The 24,477-nt window shown below is 37.7% G+C and overlaps 1 protein-coding gene and 2 long non-coding RNA genes across 3 annotated transcripts in view; 1 reads left to right on the top strand and 2 right to left on the bottom strand.

The window, feature by feature from the left end:
* LOC144005948 (MAGUK p55 subfamily member 7-like) overlaps window positions 1-24,477 on the bottom strand; it is a 256,397-nt gene that overhangs the window by 42,209 nt on the left and 189,711 nt on the right. The window lies entirely within an intron of this gene.
* LOC144005963 (uncharacterized) overlaps window positions 3,282-24,477 on the bottom strand; it is a 29,936-nt gene continuing 8,740 nt past the window's right edge. Inside the window, exon 3 of the long non-coding RNA XR_013279706.1 lies at window positions 3,282-3,421. This is a non-coding gene — a long non-coding RNA (uncharacterized LOC144005963). The remainder of the gene's footprint in view (window positions 3,422-24,477) is intronic.
* LOC144005959 (uncharacterized) lies at window positions 22,769-23,936 on the top strand. The gene is made up of 3 exons (XR_013279704.1): window positions 22,769-23,090; window positions 23,498-23,646; window positions 23,752-23,936. It is a non-coding gene; the product is annotated as an uncharacterized LOC144005959 (long non-coding RNA).

The raw sequence follows: 24,477 nt of genomic DNA, 5'->3' as shown, positions 1-24,477 counted from the left end.
TGCTCGATTCAACGCTGAAGGGGAAAGTCAGTGCAGTTCTATGTAAGCAGAAATGTTTTCCTTTTTACACAGAGCCAAATGATTAGGTACACTACGTGAAATGTGTTTTACTTTTCACGTCCAAAGTCTTGTATTTTCGAGTGGATCTTCTTATGTTATGTTATTATGTAGCGATAATTGGGTCGTCTTTTGGACGAATTAATAATCTGGACGTTACAGAGGTAAATTATATTTACCTCGATAACCTCTGGGGCACCACGTTGGTTTTGCTTTGGGTTAACAGGAGCAAACAACGACCAAAATCCTTCTTTCATCAGTCATTTATAATCTAAAGTCGCCACACTCGATATTCAGTGGTTCGTTGTACTAACAAAAGAATAATAATCCACTCGGAAACACAGATGACTTAGGCGGAATAGAGTTCATAAAACATGCATTTATTCACGATTGCTACACTACAGAATCAAAACACTGCCTATCTAACTATTCTACCGTCAGAAGAAAAGAAACAAAATAAAGCGAATGAAAATAAGGAAGGAATGCGAATGAATGAGGAAACAGGGAAAAGAGAAATTTGACCTGCCAGATCTGTGATATGTTTCAAACGTAAGTTGCACGCAGTGGTACCAATTAGGGAATCAAATGCAGACTTACGAGCATCGTTTGCGTCGAACGAGCAAAAGGGTCTCGTGGCAAAGGGGGAAAAATAGTCAATGTTCGTTGAAAAAGGCAAGAAAATCAAAAAAGGGGTTTATTCCACAGGTGATCAAGGGAAGCCGCTCAGGGGCCTGACGTAGTTGCGCGGCTCGTCCCTTGATTGGTCGGCGACTCGGCAAGTTTGGTTCTGCCGGACAGCTGGCCGGCTCCAGATGTTGCAGCTCGGTCCGTACGCGCCTGAGTACGGGGAAGGCCAGCCGTTGGAGGTGAGCTGGCACCGCGGCGGGGCGCCACCGAGTAGCAGGTGAGGTGCGCGGCTTAGGTGCACAACCTTGAGTCCGGCAGTACGTTGCAAGTGTGCCCCGGGGCAGCGGAGTTCACCGCTGGCGGGCAATCACCGATGGTGGAAAGAAAAAAAAAAAGGGAAAAAAGGAGTAAAAGTGTCTTTGGGGTCAGCGTTGCAGTTTGCACCTGCTTTGGCGTGGCGTGGAGCGAGGGTCTGCTCTCGGCAACGGTTGCTGCCAGAAAAGAAAAGGCCACGTGGTTGGCAAGTTTCTTGGAACAAAGAGTTCGAGCAGGCTGGGACACTTGCAGGTCGTGGAAGCGAGTTTTTGGGAGAGGCTTGGAAGCAAGAGAAAAGAGGCGGAAGAGCAGGAAGACATTGGCATTAAATTTGGTCAGTCTGGCAAATTAGTTTTCCCACACAACCCGTTTAACACACATCGTAATTAATGCATCATAAACTAACTTGTGAGGTAACTTCTACTTGTCTAATCTGACTGAACTGAGAGATATTGATTATCTTTCATTCTTTATGGAGTACAAATGAAATAGGATGTTCATACACACAAAGATATAACATGAATCATTCGTAGTTCAGTTGTCTGTCAAGAATTATCATGGTATAAATGTGTAAAATGCGGTTACTTATGTGAATTGTCACTAAGGATAGTTCCAAGTTTCACCACTTGACGGTGCTGTTGCTCCATCTAGACGTTCCAGGAAGGGCGAGATGCCAGAATATCCTTTGTGATTGATAAGAAGTCATGAACATTCCTTTGATCGGTCATTTGTGTATTCCAAATCATTGGAGCCATTTGTTCGGGCTCCGAGAAGACGGGCTTGAATACACTCCTTCGGCAGACGCATACATTCCTTTGTCACCTGGTCAGCAGCTTCAAAAGAGCTTTTGTTGGTGGTTGGGTGACCACCTGCAGAGCTGACCAAGCTTAGATCCTGTCTGGGCAGTGGAATATTTATGCAACTGCAGAGAATTTGCTTTAGGAGAAGCAAACTTTAAAAAAAAAATTAGAGGGTAGAGTGGGCCTAGGCAATAGTTGTTACATATACATACATATATATATATATATATATATATATATATATATATATATATATATATATATATATATATATATATATATATATATATATATATATATATATATACATAAGAATTTAAGAATTAAGAATGGAATGTCCTCAGAATATTATTCACAAGCAAGCTCCTGCATTTCATCGACTCAAAGTCACACGAGACTTCGCCCGGGAAGTGGTGTTTGTGTGTGGGTGGGAAAAAAAAGTCACGCGAGACTTCGCCCAGGAAGCGGTGTTTGTGTGTGGGTGAAAAAAAAAAAAAAAAAGTCTTGCGAGACTTGTCGCAGTTATGTGACGTAAGGTCCCGCTTTTGCTTTCGGTTTTGGGAGGAAAGTGCTGGAAGACGCGGACACAACGTGCTCCGGCAAGTTTAATGTGAAGAGTATGGAAGCGATGTTAATTTTATATGAACAACGTCATGTACAGAGACTGTCAACTGCGAGTACGGCAGATGTACAGACAAGCTGGCATGGAACCGCGGTGTTCATAACGGACAGACAAACAGGACTTCTTCCAATTGAAACGCCCACAACTCGACCAGATAAAAGGTAATAATAAAGACCTTAATAACCCGATTTATTGTGAAACACTTAAGCCATACTGCGTTGTGGAGAATGAGGGTTTTCAGGAGTTGGGACATGATAAAAACATTAGCGTCCCCAAAAGCTGTGTCCGTCGACTTCCATAAAACATGGATGTCCGTGTGCTCATCAAATCAGCAAGCGCACGAATACTCCAGCAGTATATATATATCTTTGCTGACGAGGGAGGGGTGCGTCATTCAATTCCCTCGCTGTAAACATGCTAACCGATGCTAGCGTGTGTACTAGGGGTGTGAATCTCAGCACTGAGGACGATTCGATACACATCTCGATGCACTCCCGGCAATACGATACTCTAACGATACATGGAATTTTCTGGTGATGCGAGGCGATACGATTCACCCTGTTCATGACGCGATACGGTGTGCTAATCTTTTAGTTCAAATCAATGTGATCCGATAACGAGATGATGTAATTTGTTGTGATACGATGCGATTTAACATGAGGCGAATAAGCAAAGGGAAAAAAATAAATAAAAAAAAATATATGGAATTCAGTATTGTACTACAAAAATGATTTTGTTTATTCCTCATAGGTACTTGGCAGTAAATGCAACAAAAGTGCTGTTTTTGCCATCTTTAAAAAAACTGATGAGTAACTTAAAGTGACACTTTCAATAGTGCAATAGTCACCATTGACATCTAACCCATCCCTCCCCCTGTGTTTTATTATTTCCTCCTTAGCTCTCCCACTTATGGTCTTCTGTGGTGCTCTCACTGTAGCCAGGAAACCTCCAAGCAGCTGGTCCATGGCTGACCTTTTCTTGGGAGGCTCTAGCTCATCATCTAGGTTAGACAAGGCAAAGCAAGACAGGACAAAAGAGACATGAGTCACAGCAATAAGTCGACAATAATATCACAAACACAACAACAAAAAACAGACAGTATAATGCACATCCCCCTCTTGGTGCTGATACATTAACAGAAATCATAAACAACAGCACAGTCTCATAACTCACTTTATACTGCTCCAAAAAAAGTCACAGCCAGCTGTGGGAACCTTTGCTTTTGTTTATAATATTATCATATTAAATTAGTTGTTAATTAAACTAGACTAAGCAATTTCTGGAGAAATTGCGTGGGAATGCTGAAAGCTGAATGCTAATAGCTGAATGCTAAGCCGAATGCTAATAGCTGAATGCTAATGAAGGAAACAAAGAAACTGTGAAAATGACAAAGTAATTACCTATTAATTACTAGTAATAATAGTAGTAGTAGTAGTCGTAGTAGTAGTAGTAGTCGTAAAAACAGTAGTAGTATTACTAGTAATTATTAAGTAGTAACTTGTAGTTAAATGATTGTGACATGTTCATGCAGTCTACTACAAAGTTGAGCTAAATTGAAACTAAACTAATTAGATCGATATTTTAGTGCCAGTATTGATCAGGTATTGATACTGTCGAGGTATCAATAATATCGATGACCTAACTTGTCGGGCTAAAAGTCATGTTATGGCTTAAGTCATATTTAAAAGTGACATCTGATTCTGAACACTGAATGGACACTGGCAAAAAGAATTGTCTGTAACATGGCCTTGGCTGATTGATAATACTCTGCTGCCACCTGCTGGCCGATTTTGAAACATGGAACCTAATAACTACCAATGGTTGAAGCCAGCACTTTCTGTCAAGCTGCTTGTCAAAGCTTTCTCTCTGCTCTTGTGTAAAAAAAACAAAAAAAACAACATGTACACGTGTTTGGGAGTGAAATGCAAAGTATTCAACGTTTTTGGGTTTGAATGTGAATTGCTCATTTAAAACTTTAAAAACTCATAAATGGTCAAACAAAAACACTATTGTGAAGATAATTTGTGTCAAATTATTACAAAGCGCAACTATAAAGAATTATACAATGACTACTATATGAAATCAAAGTGCTAAAATATTTCCCAACGAGGGATCGAACCATGATCTCCCGCGGGCCAGTCCATTGCTTTAACCATTCAGCTATCATGGACATGTAGATGTAAAGTAATTTAGAGTTGTCTTGCTGAACCAGAATGCATTAAATGCGTATGTTAAATGAATATAGAAAGATACATTGTTTGTAAATTACATATGAGAAATTATGAATGAATTATAAATGAAAAGACAGAAATTTAAATTCAACCAGTCTGACACTGGTATTAAACCCTCGCCTCCTGTTTACTATTCAATGATCTACTGCACTGCCACTCTATCCACTCACCCACAGGAGAGTTGTTGTCATCATTGAAGTGTGAAATGTAATTGAGAGATGTCTTGCTGAACCAGCATGTCATTGAACATTAAATTGAATGCATTAAATAAAACGTATGTTAAATGAATAAAGAAAGATCCATTGATTGTAAATTACATATGAGAAATTATGAATGAATTATAAAAGAAAAGACAGAAGTTTAAATTCGAAGAGTCTGACACTGGTATCGAACCCTCGCCTCCTGTTTACTATTCAATGATCTACTGCACTGCCACTCAATCCACTCACCCACAGGTGCTGAAAGCATCCCACATATGTTGTTTCTAACCTTTATTATTATAATTGTGGGATGCCGAAAGCATCCCACATATGTTGTTTCTAGCATCCCACATATGTTGTTTCTAACCTTTATTATTATTATTATTATTATAATACTTATTATTATAGCATTTTATTCTCAACACTTTTTGCAATCAAACTACTCCTACATTATACTTCCGATTTACACCGTTCAAATTTCAACTTGCTGACAATATTCACGCCTTTCGGGGTATTTATCATTTGACTTCATATTACTTACAGTACTCGCATAATTTAATGTTAAAGATCTACTTTTCCCCATTCAGTTTTAATGGGACTGACACTGAATTTTTTCTAAGTCCCATTTTCCACGCCCACTTCCATACATACAACAGACCATCTTGACTTGCTTTCTGATATTGCTCAGTGGCGCAGTTGGGAGAGTGCATGTACAGTAAGCAGGAGGTCGCAGGTTCAAAGCCCACCGCCGGCTGTACATTGCACATATGTCCGTGGCAATTACATAAACGGATATTAAGTATACCAACTGACTATCATACCAGGAATTGCGTTATACTGACATGATCAAACGCATGTGTCCCAAATCAGCGCTGATGACTTTCAGCGTCATGTGACACTTTGAATTACAAATACGCCAATTCGCTCTGCTGCTCACAGGTCCGGTGGCTCACTGGCTTAAGCGCTTGCGCCAGGTGAATAGCAAAGACAGCCCGATCAATGGTTCGCTGGTTCAAACCTCGAATGGAGCAACTTTTGGACATGGACATACTTCTTTTTTTTTTTTTTAGTTAAAACTAAAACTTTCGTCTTTTCATTTATAATTCATCCATAATTTCTTATTTGTAATTTACAACCAATTTATCTTTCTTTATTCATTTAACATACATTTTATTGCATGTTCAGACACATTCGCTGCTTCCATTTCACAACACTTCAGTGATGCCCCAAGTCTTCTGTGGGTCAGTGGATAGATTGGCAGTGCAGTAGCTCATTGAACAGTAAACTGGTGAGGGTTCAATATCAGTCTCAGACTGGTTGAATTTAAACTTCAGTCTTTTCTTTTATAATTCATTCATAATTTCTCATATGTAATTTACAGCCAATGTTTCTTTCTTTATTCATTTAACATACGTTTTATTTAATGCATTCTGGTTCAGCAAGACATCTCTCAATTACATTTCACACTTCAATGATTACAATAGCATTCTGCTATTAACAGTCAGCTTTAGTGATAGACCGATATGGTTTTTTCAAGGCCGATACCGAGACAGATTATTCGTAAACAAGGAGACCGATAACCGATATTTCAAGCCGATATTCAATTTGCAATATAATAGAACTAGGGGTGTTAAAAAAAAAAATCGATTCGGCGATATATCGCGATACTACATCGCGCGATTCTCGAATCGATTCAACAATCGGCAGAATCGATTTTTTTTTTTTTTTTTTTTTTTTTTAGGATTCACACCTTAATATTTTATTTTAATGCTGTTGAGACATGAAACCGATTACAACCTCTATAAGACTGAAATTTCAGATAAATAAATAATACATTTTCATATAAATCTTACACTCTACAAGCTTACTGATTAGTATTTTCTAAATTTGAATGAAAAAAAATCGCAACAATCGACTTATAAATTCGTATCGGGATTAATCGGTATCGAATCGAATCGTGACCTGTGAATCGTGATACGAATCGAATCGTCAGGTACTAGGCAATTCACACCCCTAAATAGAACAAATATATATATAAAAACAATATTGACAATTTGTTAACAAAAATTGCAGCGCTTCCAGGGTCATTAGCATGGGTTAAGCTAAATTAAAATAATAATAATAATAATTAAAAAGCAAGTAAATAGCTTCCCAAGTTTTCTAAAATTTCAACATAATTTCTTGATTTAATTTTTTAAAATAAAAAGTGTAAGTGTCAGTTTTTTTTTCTTAAATAAATGAAAAGTTCCCCATATCTCAGAGTGACAAATGCATGCTAATATAGCTAATTTGGGGTTTTTATTCGGGTTCGTAAAACGTTACAAAAGATCTTCGCAGTGAGAAATTGTCTGAATATGTTCCAAATGTGTTTACGATAAATAAAAACTGACTGAATATCTTAAAATTCCTGATGAAAACCACAAATTCGTTACATTCACAAGTATTCACTGCTCAGTGAGATACCAGCTTTATCGGCCTTCAGATTGAAAAAATGGCCGATGCCGATATTTGTCAAAATGCCAAATATCGGCACCGATAATCGGCCCGGCCGATAATCGGTCTATCCCTCAGCTTAGCATTCAGCTATTAGCATTCGGCTTTCAGCATCCCACGCAATTTCTTCAGAAATTGCTCAGTCTAGTTATTATTATTATACTTATTATAGCATTTTATTCTCAACACTTTTTGCAATCAAACTACTCCTACATTATACTTCCGATTTACACCGTTCAAATTTCAACTTGCTGACAAAATTCACGCCTTTCGGGGTATTTATCATTTGACTTCATATTACTTACAGTACTCGCATAATTTAATGTTAAAGATCTACTTTTCCCCATTCAGTTTTAATGGAACTGACACTGAATTTTTTCTAAGTCCCATTTTCCACGCCCACTTCCATACATAGAACAGACCATTATGGCCGTCTTTTTGATACTGCTCAGTGGAGCAGTTGGGAGAGTGCATGTACAGTAAGCAGGAGATCGCAGGTTCAAAGCCCACCGCCGACTGTACATTGCATATTTATCATTTGACTTCATATTACTTACAGTACTCGCATAATTTAATGTTAAAGATCTACTTTTCCCCATTCAGTTTTAATGGAACTGACACTGAATTTTTTCTAAGTCCCATTTTCCACGCCCACTTCCATACATAGAACAGACCATTATGGCCGTCTTTTTGATACTGCTCAGTTGGGAGAGTGCATGTACAGTAAGCAGGAGGTCGCAGGTTCAAAGCCCACCGCCGACTGTACATTGCACATATGTCCGTGGCAATTACATAAACGGATATTAAAGGAAGGCACCTTTAATTTTACATGTATGGCTTGATTGGCAGTAAATAGTTAGTTTAGCTACGAAACATGCATAAGAACTGAAGAATACACCCCAATATTGATTTATTTAACTTTTTTCAACATAGAAGTACTTCCGTGTTGGAACGCCCTCAAGTGGTGACGTAACAAGTGTGTATACTCGCTTGGCGAACAGTAGTCCACGCAGACAGAACGACGAGGAAGACACAAACGTCACTTATGCCTTACTGTATTGCAAAATTTTGCAAGGTGTCGTCAAGGAAAAACCCGCGAGGAGCACACTGGTATGTTACCCCCCCCCCAAAAAAAGACTATTTGCGTAGAAAATGGCTTGCTAAGTGCTGTCGACCTCCCGGCAAGGACAAGCAGGCGCGGACGTTATGTTTTATTAGCTCGTAAGTTGTTTATACTTCACAAATTGACCATGTTCATAATCTTATTTTAACAAAAAATTTATTGAATGTGTATTAGTGTCATTATCATCGGCATGTGCGACGTACTACATTTGTGTTCTGTCCCGCTGTTCTTCCTGTGGTGCATTCCAGTTTCATTTGCATTTCTATTAATTTCGTTCGGATCCCAACCATTGATAACCAGCCTTGGTAACGGCGTCTCGCATTTCCTTACTTCATTTTGTCTATAAATAAACACGGTTAATACACAACCTTCTTGCAAGCTTTCGTTTACATCATCGGGACGCTACGCAAAAAAAGAAAAAAAAACAGCTAGGGGAGGTTGGGCGCTGTAACAACGATACATATAATTTTACTATTTTTTTCTTTTTCCTGAAATAGTTTGTCAGTTCCACACGTTTTGCATTGCTCGTGCTGTGTGTCACTTTACCTGTTGGATATTGGCTCCTCCAAGACTTTTCTTCTTCACATCTTTCATCGCAACCAAAGCTATCCTGAGAATGTCTATTTAGTATTGCCATGTTGAATGTCTGATGTTCCAGGATGCAGTTGAGATTGTCCGCAAGGAACCGATCCTCGATTTCTTTTATTTCCAGACAGCACACATTCATTAGCGGATTGTCCATTCCTGCAGCTCCCGCACGAGCACCACTCACACCGCCTGATTCACTCGTTCATTAAAGTTTATTTTGTGCCCGAAAAGACCATCTGGCGCCACAACTTTCACATCCAAGGCAGACTTTCCTTCGGTAGGGTTATTTTGTCGTGTTGGCTCGAAGCGATAAGGTTTAATCCTTCCGGGTTTGACGCTAGATGCACGGCTGCGTTTCATAGTGCTTCGATCGTGTAGCGTTTACACACTAGTGACGTAAACATCCGGGTTATTTAGTCACGTGTAACAAACATGCCGGCGTTCGATTCATTTTAACATCGGTTTAAAAGTTATTAAATGTACATAAAAAAAATAATCACGTCACCAAATTAATTATTGAAAAAGTAGCAACTTTTTGCTGCTAAAAATGGATCAATAAGTAAAGTGTTCCTTTAAGTATACCAACTGACTATCATACCAGGAATTGCGTTATACTGACATGATCAAACGCATGTGTCCCAAATCACTGCGGTCAAGCCAGCCGCCACTCGAAAAGACGAAGTCAAGCCAGCCGCCCCAACGATTGTTAATACTGTGCATTACGGTAACATGCCGCCGTGCCCCTGCGCTGGCCACCTTCAAAATAAAAGCTGCTCAACACCTGGTTTAGGGTTTAAAATAAAGAATCATAAAAAAATAACGGTTTGTTATTCCAGAACCAGACCAGTTCTAAGGGACACTACACCACCCCAGGTATCCAGCCAAAGTACCTTCAACAAAATCTGATGTTGCATTTCAAAATAAAACTCATTTGAACATTGCAATCTCGACTATAATCCCTGATTTCAAAAAATCATTAAAAATTCATGGTTTGTTATCCCAGGACCAGACCAGTTCTAAGGGACACGACACCATCCCAGGTATCCAGCCAAAGTACTTTGAACAAAATCTGATGTTGCATTTCAAAATAAAACTCATTTGAACATTGCAATCTCGACTATAATCCCTGATTTCAAAAAATCATTAAAAATTCATGGTTTGTTATCCCAGGACCAGACCAGTTCTAGGGGACACTACACCACCCCAGGTATCCAACCAAAGTACTTTGAACAAAATCTGATGTTGCATTTCAAAATAAAACTCATTTGAAAAGTTACATCTCGACTATAATCCCTGATTTAAAAAAATCATTAAAAATTCATGGTTGTTATCCCAGGACCAGACCAGTTCTAAGGGACACGACACCATCCCAGGTATCCAGCCAAAGTACTTTGAACAAAATCTGATGTTGCATTTCAAAATAAAACTCATTTGAACATTGCAATCTCGACTATTATTGTTGATTTCAAAAAATCATTAAAAATTCATGGTTTGTTATCCCAGGACCAGACCAGTTCTAAGGGACACGACACCATCCCAGGTATCCAGCCAAAGTACTTTGAACAAAATCTGATGTTGCATTTCAAAATAAAACTCATTTGAAAATTGCAATCTCGACTATAATCCCTGATTTCAAAAAATCATTAAAAATTCATGGTTTGTTATCCCAGGACCAGACCAGTTCTAGGGGACACTACACCACCCCAGGTATCCAACCAAAGTACTTTGAACAAAATCTGATGTTGCATTTCAAAATAAAACTCATTTGAAAATGAAATCTCGACATTAATCCCTGATTTAAAAAAATCATTAAAAATTCATGGTTTGTTATCCCAGGACCAGACCAGTTCTAAGGGACACGACGCCATCCCAGGTATCCAGCCAAAGTACTTTGAACAAAATCTGATGTTGCATTTCAAAATAAAACTCATTTGAACATTGCAATCTCGACTATAATCCCTGATTTAAAAAAATCATTAAAAACTCATGGTTTGTTATCCCAAGACCAGACCAGTTCTAAGGGACACTACACCACCCCAGGTATCCAGCCAAAGTACTTTGAACAAAATCTGATGTTGCATTTCAAAATAAAACTCATTTGAAAATTTAAATTTCGACTATTATTGCGGATTTAAAAAAATCATTAAAAATTCATGGTTTGTTATCCCAGGACCAGACCAGTTCTAGGGGACACTGCACCACCCCAGGTATCCCGCCAAAGTACTTTGAACAAAATCTGATGTTGCATTTCAAAATAAAACTCATTTGAAAATTGCAATCTCGACTATAATCCCTGATTTAAAAAAATCATTAAAAATTCATGGTTTGTTATCCCAGGACCAGACCAGTTCTAGGGGACACTACACCACCCCAGGTATCCAACCAAAGTACTTTGAACAAAATCTGATGTTCCATTTCAAAATAAAACTCATTTGAAAATTGCAATCTCGACTATAATCCCTGATTTCAAAAAAATCATTAAAAATTCATGGTTTGTTATCCCAGGACCAGACCAGTTCTAAGGGACACTACACCACCCCAGGTATCCCGCCAAAGTACTTTGAACAAAATCTGATGTTGCATTTCAAAATAAAACTCATTTGAAAATTGCAATCTCGACTATAATCCCTGATTTAAAAAAATCATTAAAAATTCATGGTTTGTTATCCCAGTACCAGACCAGTTCTGAGGGACACTACAGCACCCCAGGTATCCCGCCAAAGTACTTTGAACAAAATCTGATGTTGCATTTCAAAATAAAACTCATTTGAAAATTGCAATCTCGACTATAATCCCTGATTTCAAAAAATCATTAAAAATTCATGGTTTGTTATCCCAGTACCAGACCAGTTCTGAGGGACACTACAGCACCCCTGGTATCCCGCCAAAGTACTTTGAACAAAATCTGATGTTGCATTTCAAAATAAAACTCATTTGAAAATTGCAATCTCGACTATAATCCCTGATTTCAAAAAATCATTAAAAATTCATGGTTTGTTATCCCAGGACCAGACCAGTTCTAGGGGACACTACACCACCCCAGGTATCCAACCAAAGTACTTTGAACAAAATCTGATGTTCCATTTCAAAATAAAACTCATTTGAGAATTGCAATCTCGACTATAATCCCTGATTTCAAAAAAATCATTAAAAATTCATGGTTTGTTATCCCAGGACCAGACCAGTTCTAGGGGACACTACACCACCCCAGGTATCCAACCAAAGTACTTTGAACAAAATCTGATGTTGCATTTCAAAATAAAACTCATTTGAAAATGAAATCTCGACATTAATCCCTGATTTAAAAAAATCATTAAAAATTCATGGTTTGTTATCCCAGGACCAGACCAGTTCTAAGGGACACGACGCCATCCCAGGTATCCAGCCAAAGTACTTTGAACAAAATCTGATGTTGCATTTCAAAATAAAACTCATTTGAACATTGCAATCTCGACTATAATCCCTGATTTAAAAAAATCATTAAAAACTCATGGGTTGTTCTCCCAAGACCAGACCAGTTCTAAGGGACACTACACCACCCCAGGTATCCAGCCAAAGTACTTTGAACAAAATCTGATGTTGCATTTCAAAATAAAACTCATTTGAAAATTTAAATCTCGACTATTATTGCTGATTTAAAAAAATCATTAAAAATTCATGGTTTGTTATCCCAGGACCAGACCAGTTCTAGGGGACACTACACCACCCCAGGTATCCCGCCAAAGTACTTTGAACAAAATCTGATGTTGCATTTCAAAATAAAACTCATTTGAAAATTGCAATCTCGACTATAATCCCTGATTTCAAAAAATCATTAAAAATTCATGGTTTGTTATCCCAGGACCAGACCAGTTCTAGGGGACACTGCACCACACCAGGTATCCCGCCAAAGTACTTTGAACAAAATCTGATGTTGCATTTCAAAATAAAACTCATTTGAAAATTGCAATCTCGACTATAATCCCTGATTTAAAAAAATCATTAAAAATTCATGGTTTGTTATCCCAGGACCAGACCAGTTCTAGGGGACACTACACCACCCCAGGTATCCAACCAAAGTACTTTGAACAAAATCTGATGTTCCATTTCAAAATAAAACTCATTTGAAAATTGCAATCTCGACTATAATCCCTGATTTCAAAAAAATCATTAAAAATTCATGGTTTGTTATCCCAGGACCAGACCAGTTCTAGGGGACACTACACCACCCCAGGTATCCAACCAAAGTACTTTGAACAAAATCTGATGTTCCATTTCAAAATAAAACTCATTTGAAAATTGCAATCTCGACTATAATCCCTGATTTCAAAAAAATCATTAAAAATTCATGGTTTGTTATCCCAGGACCAGACCAGTTCTAAGGGACACTACACCACCCCAGGTATCCCGCCAAAGTACTTTGAACAAAATCTGATGTTGCATTTCAAAATAAAACTCATTTGAACATTGCAATCTCGACTATAATCCCTGATTTAAAAAAAATCATTAAAAATTCACATGGTTTGTTATCCCAGGACCAGACCAGTTCTGAGGGACAGTACACCACCCCAGGTATCCAACCAAACTACTTTGAACAAAATCTGATGTTGCATTTCAAAATAAAACTCATTTGAAAAGTTACATCTCGACTATTATTGTTGATTTCAAAAAATCATTAAAAATTCATGGTTTGTTATCCCAGGACCAGACCAGTTCTAGGGGACACTACACCACCCCAGGTATCCAGCCAAACTACTTTGAACAAAATCTGATGTTGCATTTCAAAATAAAACTCATTTGAAAAGTTACATCTCGACTATTATTGTTGATTTAAAAAAATCATAAAAAATTCATGGTTTGTTATCCCAGGACCAGACCAGTTCTAAGGGACACGACACCATCCCAGGTATCCAGCCAAAGTACTTTGAACAAAATCTGATGTTGCATTTCAAAATAAAACTCATTTGAACATTGCAATCTCGACTTAATAGTCGCAATGAGTTTTATTTTGAAATGCAACATCAGATTTTGTTCAAAGTACTTTGGCTGGATACCTGGGATGGTGTCGTGTCCCTTAGAACTGGTCTGTTCCTGGGATAACAAACCATGAATTTTTAATGATTTTTTGAAATCAACAATAATAGTCGAGATTTAAATTTTCAAATGGGTTTTATTTTGAAATGCAACATCAGATTTTGTTCAAAGTAGTTTGGCTGGATACCTGGGATGGTGTCGTGTCCCTTAGAACTGGTCTGGTCCTGGGATAACAAACCATGAATTTTTAATGATTTTTTTAAATCAACAATAATAGTCGAGATTGCAATGTTCAAATGAGTTTTATTTTGAAATGCAACATCAGATTTTGTTCAAAGTACTTTGGTTGGATACCTGGGGTGGTGTAGTGTCCCTTAGAACTGGTCTGGTCCTGGGATAACAAACCATGAATTTTTAATGATTTTTTGAAATCAGGGATTATAGTCGAGATTTCAATTTTCAAATGAGTTTTATTTTGAAATGCAACATCAGATTTTGTTCAAAGTAGTTTGGTTGGATACCTGGGGTGGTGTACTGTCCCTCAGAACTGGTCTGGTCCTGGGATAACAAACCATGAATTTTTAATGATTTTTTGAAATCAGGGATTATAGTCGAGATTGCAATGTTCAAATGAGTTTTATTTTGAAATGCAACATCAGATTTTGTTCAAAGTACTTTGGCTGGATACCTGGGATGGTGTCGTGTCCCTTAGAACTGGTCTGTTCCTGGGATAGCAAACCATGAATTTTTAATGATTTTTTGAAATCAGGGATTATAGTCGAGATTGCAATGTTCAAATGAGTTTTATTTTGAAATGCAACATCAGATTTTGTTCAAAGTACTTTGGCTGGATACCTGGGATGGTGTCGTGTCCCTTAGAACTGGTCTGGTCCTGGGATAACAAACCATGAATTTTTAATGATTTTTTGAAATCAACAATAATAGTCGAGATTTAAATTTTCAAATGGGTTTTATTTTGAAATGCAACATCAGATTTTGTTCAAAGTAGTTTGGCTGGATACCTGGGATGGTGTCGTGTCCCTTAGAACTGGTCTGGTCCTGGGATAACAAACCATGAATTTTTAATGATTTTTTGAAATCAACAATAATAGTCGAGATTGCAATGTTCAAATGAGTTTTATTTTGAAATGCAACATCAGATTTTGTTCAAAGTACTTTGGTTGGATACCTGGGGTGGTGTAGTGTCCCTTAGAACTGGTCTGGTCCTGGGATAACAAACCATGAATTTTTAATGATTTTTTGAAATCAGGGATTATAGTCGAGATTGCAATTTTCAAATGAGTTTTATTTTGAAATGCAACATCAGATTTTGTTCAAAGTACTTTGGTTGGATACCTGGGGTGGTGTAGTGTCCCCTAGAACTGGTCTGGTCCTGGGATAACAAACCATGAATTTTTAATGATTTTTTGAAATCAACAATAATAGTCGAGATTTAAATTTTCAAATGGGTTTTATTTTGAAATGCAACATCAGATTTTGTTCAAAGTAGTTTGGCTGGATACCTGGGATGGTGTCGCGTCCCTTAGAACTGGTCTGGTCCTGGGATAACAAACCATGAATTTTTAATGATTTTTTGAAATCAACAATAATAGTCGAGATTTAAATTTTCAAATGGGTTTTATTTTGAAATGCAACATCAGATTTTGTTCAAAGTAGTTTGGCTGGATACCTGGGATGGTGTCGTGTCCCTTAGAACTGGTCTGGTCCTGGGATAACAAACCATGAATTTTTAATGATTTTTTGAAATCAACAATAATAGTCGAGATTGCAATGTTCAAATGAGTTTTATTTTGAAATGCAACATCAGATTTTGTTCAAAGTACTTTGGTTGGATACCTGGGGTGGTGTAGTGTCCCTTAGAACTGGTCTGGTCCTGGGATAACAAACCATGAATTTTTAATGATTTTTTTAAATCAGGGATTATAGTCGAGATTGCAATTTTCAAATGAGTTTTATTTTGAAATGCAACATCAGATTTTGTTCAAAGTACTTTGGCGGGATACCTGGGGTGCTGTAGTGTCCCTCAGAACTGGTCTGGTACTGGGATAACAAACCATGAATTTTTAATGATTTTTTTAAATCAGGGATTATAGTCGAGATTGCAATTTTCAAATGAGTTTTATTTTGAAATGCAACATCAGATTTTGTTCAAAGTACTTTGGCGGGATACCTGGGGTGCTGTAGTGTCCCTCAGAACTGGTCTGGTACTGGGATAACAAACCATGAATTTTTAATGATTTTTTGAAATCAGGGATTATAGTCGAGATTGCAATTTTCAAATGAGTTTTATTTTGAAATGCAACATCAGATTTTGTTCAAAGTACTTTGGTTGGATACCTGGGGTGGTGTAGTGTCCCCTAGAACTGGTCTGGTCCTCGGATAACAAACCATGAATTTTTAATGATTTTTTGAAATCAGGGATTATAGTCGAGATTGCAATGTTCAAATGAGTTTTACTTTGAAATGCAACATCAGATTTTGTTCAAAGTAGTTTGGTTGGATACCTGGGGTGGTGTACTGTCCCTCAGACCTGGTCTGGTCCTGGGATAACAAACCATGAATTTTTAATGATTTTTTGAAATCAGGGATTATAGTCGAGATTGCAATGTTCAAATGAGTTTTATTTTGAAATGCAACATCAGATTTTGTTCAAAGTACTTTGGCTGGATACCTGGGATGGTGTCGTGTCCCTTAGAACTGGTCTGGTCCTGGGATAACAAACCATGAATTTTTAATGATTTTTTGAAATCAACAATAATAGTCGAGATTGCAATGTTCAAATGAGTTTTATTTTGAAATGCAACATCAGATTTTGTTCAAAGTACTTTGGTTGGATACCTGGGGTGGTGTAGTGTCCCTTAGAACTGGTCTGGTCCTGGGATAACAAACCATGAATTTTTAATGATTTTTTGAAATCAGGGATTATAGTCGAGATTGCAATTTTCAAATGAGTTTTATTTTGAAATGCAACATCAGATTTTGTTCAAAGTACTTTGGCGGGATACCTGGGGTGCTGTAGTGTCCCTTAGAACTAGTCTGGTACTGGGATAACAAACCATGAATTTTTAATGATTTTTTGAAATCAGGGATTATAGTCGAGATGTAACTTTTCAAATGAGTTTTATTTTGAAATGCAACATCAGATTTTGTTCAAAGTACTTTGGCGGGATACCTGGGGTGCTGTAGTGTCCCCTAGAACTGTTTTGGTACTGGGATAACAAACCATGAATTTTTAATGATTTTTTGAAATCAGGGATTATAGTCGAGATTGCAATTTTCAAATGAGTTTTATTTTGAAATCCAACATCAGATTTTGTTCAAAGTACTTTGGTTGGATACCTGGGGTGGAGTAGTGTCCCTTAGAACTGGTCTGGTTCTGGAATAACAAACCGTTGTTTTTTTATGATTCTTTATTTTAAACCATAAACCAGGTGTTGCTCAGCTTTTATTTTGAAGGTGGCCAACGCAGGGGCACGTCGGCACGTTACCGTAATGCACAGTATTAACAATCGTTGGGGCGGCTGGCTTGACTTCGTCTTTTCGAGTGGCGGCTGGCCTGACCGCAGTCCCAAATCAGCGCTGACGACTTTCAGCGTCAGGTGACACTTTGAATTACAAATACGCCAATTCGCACTGCTGCTCACAGGTCTGGTGGCTCACTGGCTTAAGCGCTTGCGCCAGGTGAATAGCAAAGACAGCCCGATCAATGGTTTGCTGGTTCAAACCTCGAATGGAACAAATTTTGGACATGGACATACTTCTTTTTTTTTTTTAGTTAAAACTAAAACTTTCGTCTTTTCATTTATAATTCATCCATAATTTCTCATTTGTAATTTACAACCAATTTATCTTTCTTTATTCATTTAACATACATTTTATTGCATGTTCAGACACATTCGCTGCTTCCATTTCACAACACTTCAGTGATGCCCCAAGTCTTCTGGGGGTCAGTGGATAGATTGGCAGTGCAGTAGCTCATTGAACAGTAAACTGGTGAGGGTTCAATATCAGTCTCAGACTGGTTGAATTTAAACTTCAGTCTTTTCATTTATAATTCATTCATAATTTCTCATATGTAATTTACAGCCAATGCATCTTTCTTTATTCATTTAACATACGTTTTATTTAATGCATTCTGGTTCAGCAAGACATCTCTCAATTACATTTCACACTTCAATGATTACAATAGCATTCTGCTATTAGCAGTCAGCTTAGCATTCAGCTGTTAGCATTCGGCTTTCAGCATCCCACGCAATTTCTTCAGAAATTGCTTAGTCTAGTTGTGGGATGCTGAAAGCTTAGTCTAGTTGTGGGATGCTGAAAGCATCCCACATATGTTGTTTCTAACCTTTATTATTATTATTATTATACTTATTATAGCATTTTATTCTCAACACTTTTTGCAATCAAACTACTCCTACATTATACTTCCGATTTACACCGTTCAAATTTCAACTTGCTGACAAATTCACGCCTTTCGGGGTATTTATCGTTTGACTTCATATTACTTACAGTACTCGCATAATTTAATGTTAAAGATCTACTTTTCCCCATTCAGTTTTAATGGAACTGACACTGAATTTTTTCTAAGTCCCATTTTCCACGCCCACTTCCATACATACAACAGACCATCTTGACTTTCTTTCGGATATTGCTCGGTGGCGCAGTTGGGAGAGTGCATGTACAGTAAGCAGGAGGTCGCAGGTTCAAAGCCCACCGCCGACTGTACATTGCACATATGTCTGTGGCAATTACATAAACGGATATTAAGTATACCAACTGACTATCACACCAGGAAATGCGTTATACTGACATGATCAAACACATGTGTCCCAAATCAGTGCTGATGACTTTCAGCGTCAGGTGACACTTTGAATTACAAATACGCCAATTCGCTCTGCTGCTCACAGGTCCGGTGGCTCACTGGCTTAAGCGCTTGCATAGCAAAGACAGCCCTACGAATGGTTCGCTGGTTCAAACCTCCGATGGAGCAACTTTTTTTTTTTTTTTTTTCTCAGTTTAGTCATAATACAACAAATTAACATCTATTTCGTTAAATGTCATTTGACAAACTATTTCTTCAAAATTAATCCATATTGCATAATGCATTCTATAATTTCACAAAATATCTTCACAATAGTGTTTTTGTTTAACCATTTATGAGATTTTAAAGTTTTAAATGAGCAATTCACATTCAAACCCAAAAACGTTGAATACTTTGCATTTCACTCCCAAACACGTGTACATGTTGTTGTTGTTTTTGTTTTTTTGTTTTTGTTGTTTTTTTACACAAGAGCAGAGAGAAAGCTTTGACAAGCAGCTTGACAGAAAGTGATGGCTTCAACCATTGGGAGTTATTAGGTTCCATGTTTCAAAATCGGCCAGCAGGTGGCAGCAGAGTATTATCAATCATTCTGCTATTCGCAGTCAGCTTAGCATTCAGCTATTAGCATTCAGCTTTCAGCATCCCACGCAATTTCTTCAGAAATTGCTTAGTCTAGTTGTGGGATGCTGAAAGCATCCCACATATGTTGTTTCTAACCTTTATTATTATTATACTTAAACTTATTGTGGGATGCTGAAAGCATCCCACATATGTTGTTTCTAACCTTTATTATTATTATACTTATACTTAAACTTATTATTATAGCATTTTATTCTCAACACTTTTTGCAATCAAACTACTCCTACATTATACTTCCGATTTACACCGTTCAAATTTCAACTTGCTGACAAAATTCACGCCTTTCTGGCTATTTATCGTTTGACTTCATATTACTTACAGTACTCGCATAATTTAATGTTAAAAATCTACTTTTCCCCATTCAGTTTTAATGGGACTGACAGTGAATTTTTTCTAAGTCCCATTTTCCACGCCCACTTCCATACATACAACAGACCATCTTGACTTGCTTTCAGATATTGCTTCGTGGCGCAGTTGGGAGAGTGCATGTACAGTAAGCAGGAGGTCGCAGGTTCAAAGCCCACCGCCGACTGTACATTGCACATATGTCTGTGGCAATTACATAAACAGATATTAAGTATACCAACTGACTATCACACCAGGAAATGCGTTATACTGACATGATCAAACACGTGTCCCAAATCAGCGCTGACTTTCAGCGTCAGGTGACACTTTGAATTACAAATACACCAATTCGCTCTGCTGCTCACAGGTCCGGTGGCTCACTGGCTTAAGCGCTTGCATAGCAAAGACAGCCCTACGAATGGTTCGCTGGTTCAAACCTCGGATGGAGCAACTTTTGGACATGGACATACTTCTTTTTTTTTTTTAGTTAAAACTAAAACTTTCTTCTTTTCATTTATAATTCAACCATAATTTCTCATTTGTAATTTACAACCAATTTATCTTTCTTTATTTAACATACATTTTATTGCATGTTCAGACACATTCGCTGCTTCCATTTCACAACACTTTAGTGATGCCACCAAGTCTTCTGTGGGTCAGTGGATAGATTGGCAGTGCAGTAGCTCATTGAACAGTAAACAGGAGGTGAGGGTTCAAATTCAATCTCAGGCTGGTTGAATTTCAACTTCAGCCTTTTCATTTATAATTCATTCATAATTTCTCATATGTAATTTACAGCCAATGTATCTTTCTTTATTAATTTAACATACGTTTTATTTAATGCATTCTGGTTCAGCAAGACATCTCTCAATTACATTTCACACTTCAATGATAACAATAGCATTCTGCTATTAGCAGTCAGCTTAGCATTCAGCTATTTGCGTCGGCTTTCAGCATCCCACGCAATTTCTTCAGAAATTGCTTAGTCTAGTTATTATAGCATTTTATTCTCAACACTTTTTGCAATCAAACTACTCCTACATTATACTTCCAATTTACACCGTTCAAATTTCAACTTGCTGACAAAATTCACGCCTTTCGGGGTATTTATCATTTGACTTCATATTACTTACAGTACTCGCATAATTTAATGTTAAAGATCTACTTTTCCCCATTCAGTTTTAATGAAACTGACACTGAATTTTTTCTAAGTCCCATTTTCCACGCCCACTTCCATACATAGAACAGACCATTATGGCCGTCTTTTTGATACTGCTCAGTGGAGCAGTTGGGAGAGTGCATGTACAGTAAGCAGGAGGTCGCAGGTTCAAAGCCCACCGCCGACTGTACATTGCATATTTATCATTTGACTTCATATTACTTACAGTACTCGCATAATTTAATGTTAAAGATCTACTTTTCCCCATTCAGTTTTAATGGAACTGACACTGAATTTTTTCTAAGTCCCATTTTCCACGCCCACTTCCATACATTGTCAGCATATTTTCGTTGTTTTTTTTAACGCAACCCTTTCAGGTTCTTAGTTTAACCCATAGCAACGCCCTTGACAACGAAAATGCTTTTCTTTGACAATCTTCGGAAATTTTTGGAAATGACGTCACAACGGGAAGTTGCGAGAGAAGTCGGCCATTGAACTGCATTGTTTGCATTGCTACTCGGTAAGATGACTCGACGATGTGTGGCGATGTATTGTTCTCAAGCTAAAGAAAAGTTGTACGAGTGGCCAAAAGATAACAGGGCACGTAAATGGACAACTTTCGTTCGCGCGAAGCGAATGAATTTCACGCCATCGTCGAAGAGTGTTCTGTGTTACAAACACTTCGAAGATGCCTGCTTCCTCAACCAGTCTGCTTATGATAAAGGATTTGCAAAAAAGTAAGTGATTACAATTATTTTGAAAACACGTGGAATTTTTGGATAGATCACTGATGACTTTGACAAAGCAGAGCTTCCAACAGTTGTGGAATGAACAGTAGAAGCTAGCGACGTTAACCGAAAGCTAACGTCTCGGTGCTTTTCATATCAACGATGAGTAATAATGGCAGTGAGACAAATTGTTCTGGAAGTAAATTTCAATAGGTTGGCAGCATTGCTTTGTTGATGAAAGAACATAACACGTCCTTTTGAAAAACTGCCAATCATATGTCAATCGTACTGCATTTTATGAGTCATTAAATAATTAAATATTTGGTAAGGCAGGGTTAGATGAAATGTGATAGTATTTTTTTTAATTATATATTTAAATGCTGGTTGGTTTTATAGGTTTTATGAGCGAAGCATATTTTTAGTGTCTCCTTATGTTTCTGCTCAATGCAACTGCTGTCCCAACAATTCACTTGCCTCCACAAGACCAGCAGCAGATTCAAAATCCACCTGCCCAGCGTGCAGCAGCAGCTAACCGAGAAAGGAAGCGAGCCGTAGCTGAGGCTATCACCTCTGCAGCTGCCTCTGAACAAGAAATGGCTGATTACGAGGGTCAGTTATTGCAGGATGAATCCTGTTCTAACAGCGAAGATGATGAAGTTATGCCACCACATAATGTGGATAAAAGTAAGTTAGGTGGAGTTGTTTTAGTCACTATGTACTTGCATGATTCAAATGTGTTGGATGGCCGTGATACAGACATTGAAATGGTGGTCACTGAAACAATGACTGCCATTAGTGATAATCATATACATACGTTGATTATAAAACATGTTTATCTTTTCAATTTGTTCAGTGATGCAGACATTGAAGTATTGTCCTCCATGTGAGAAATGCAACAAGAGGGCAAATTACTGGTCCATTGGTATACAATGCAACTTGGGCCAAACAGAACCCAAAAGGAAAAAAGCTTGTATGTCACTGGTTGACACAGATAGTGAAGAGGAGAGTGACATGGAAAGGGACGGTCAACACATAGAAATATTGTCATACCTTGTATCTGTAGAACAACCAAACATCTGTAACACGCCAACTAACATTTATAACTAATTAAGGAAATGAAATTCATTTGAAGGTACCGAAGTCAATGTCGCAGTGGTGGAACTCCTGACAAAGACCATGTTTGTCAACGATGTCATGAAGATGTCTCACCTCGGACAGACCAGTGGTGTGGAAGCTTTTCACAGTGTGGTGAATCACTTTGCCCCAAAGATGTACAACTTTTCGTACAAAGGAATGAAAAGCAGGTGCGTTTAAGAAAACTTTGATATGTATGAAATGGAGACTATAGTGATGAGGGGGGAAAGTAACGTAATGAAGCACTTGCTTTGAGGCTCCTCTAGATGGTGCTCATGGCTTAAACATAACAGCTAGTGCAATGGAAATTTATTAAATTTCCACTGCATCTGTTCAACCAAAAATGCCATCTCAAAGAATCGAGAAAAAAATAAATAAATAAATAAATAAATAAATAAATATATATATATATATATATATATATATATATATATATATATATATATAATGTGCTTCTTCAAGTGTGATTTGTCCATGACTAGTAGAACATAAGGATGAAATGTAGAACTTTGAGATCTTAAGCTATTTCATCACAATGTGACAATTTGTTAATAAGGCAATTTTTGTTCAATTCCAGAATCATTCTCGCTGCTATGCATTATAATGAAAATGCTGGGAGACCACAGAAAGTGACGAAGGAAGGAATACACTCCTACTGCATCGTTTATCCCAAATATAAGAGTGGTGGCTATTCTCTGAGAAAGATATTGGTGGATGCAACTTATGGTAAGTTATGAAACAAAAACAATTCCAGGCAGATGCATTACTTAGTGTAAGTATGTATGTCGCCCAAATATTTATCATCCCAATTTTTTTTTTCTTTTTTTGCAGACTATGTGAATGACTGCCTTTCAGAGGTGATGAAACTGATTGACATTCCAAATAAGTACAGAACCGGTGATGTGGTCGTCGACCCACAATTTCTTACAGCAGCAGTGAACAGACCGGAAAAATCAAATGTTATTGCTGAGCACCATACGAGATTCCTCAGAAAATAAAGAATCACATCCCTTGTATTAAGTTGTCCTCATTTGTTTATTTTTATTATGATGTAACTAGTCCAAATCACAGTTCTGGAACATTTCTCTGTGAAACACGAAACCCTTTGAATAAAGCTGACTCCTCTTCTCCTGGTGGTGGAAAATGTGCCCTGATACAAGACACTGCACATGCTGGAAGGACAACACGGTTGTCCAGACCAAGAAACTTCCAGCACCAGCGCACAAATTGTCTGTAGGCAATATGTCTATACTTGGCATCCTGTGGCCCATCAAATGCCTTGCCTCTGTACTGTTGCTTGTAGGTCATCCATGCTACCTGTAATCCATATGGGTCCAGGCACACAGCATTGAATCCAGGATGATCAGTGATGCAGTCCAGTACCTGATTGAAGTGTTCCTCTCCTTGTAGACGTACAGTCACTACTTTTTGAATTTCATGGCAGCAAACACATTCTACAGCTGTAGGCATTTGCTGGCAATTACCACAAGTACACCTGAAATAAAAAATAAATAAATAAATAGTAAAATACTGAGCGATGACACCATGAACAGAAAT

Source organism: Festucalex cinctus, chromosome 1, assembly GCF_051991245.1.
Source record: "Festucalex cinctus isolate MCC-2025b chromosome 1, RoL_Fcin_1.0, whole genome shotgun sequence".
NCBI classification, from domain to species: Eukaryota; Metazoa; Chordata; class Actinopteri; order Syngnathiformes; family Syngnathidae; genus Festucalex; species Festucalex cinctus.
The sequence above is the reverse complement of the archived record's forward strand: the minus strand, read 5'-3'. Positions and strand labels throughout refer to the sequence as shown.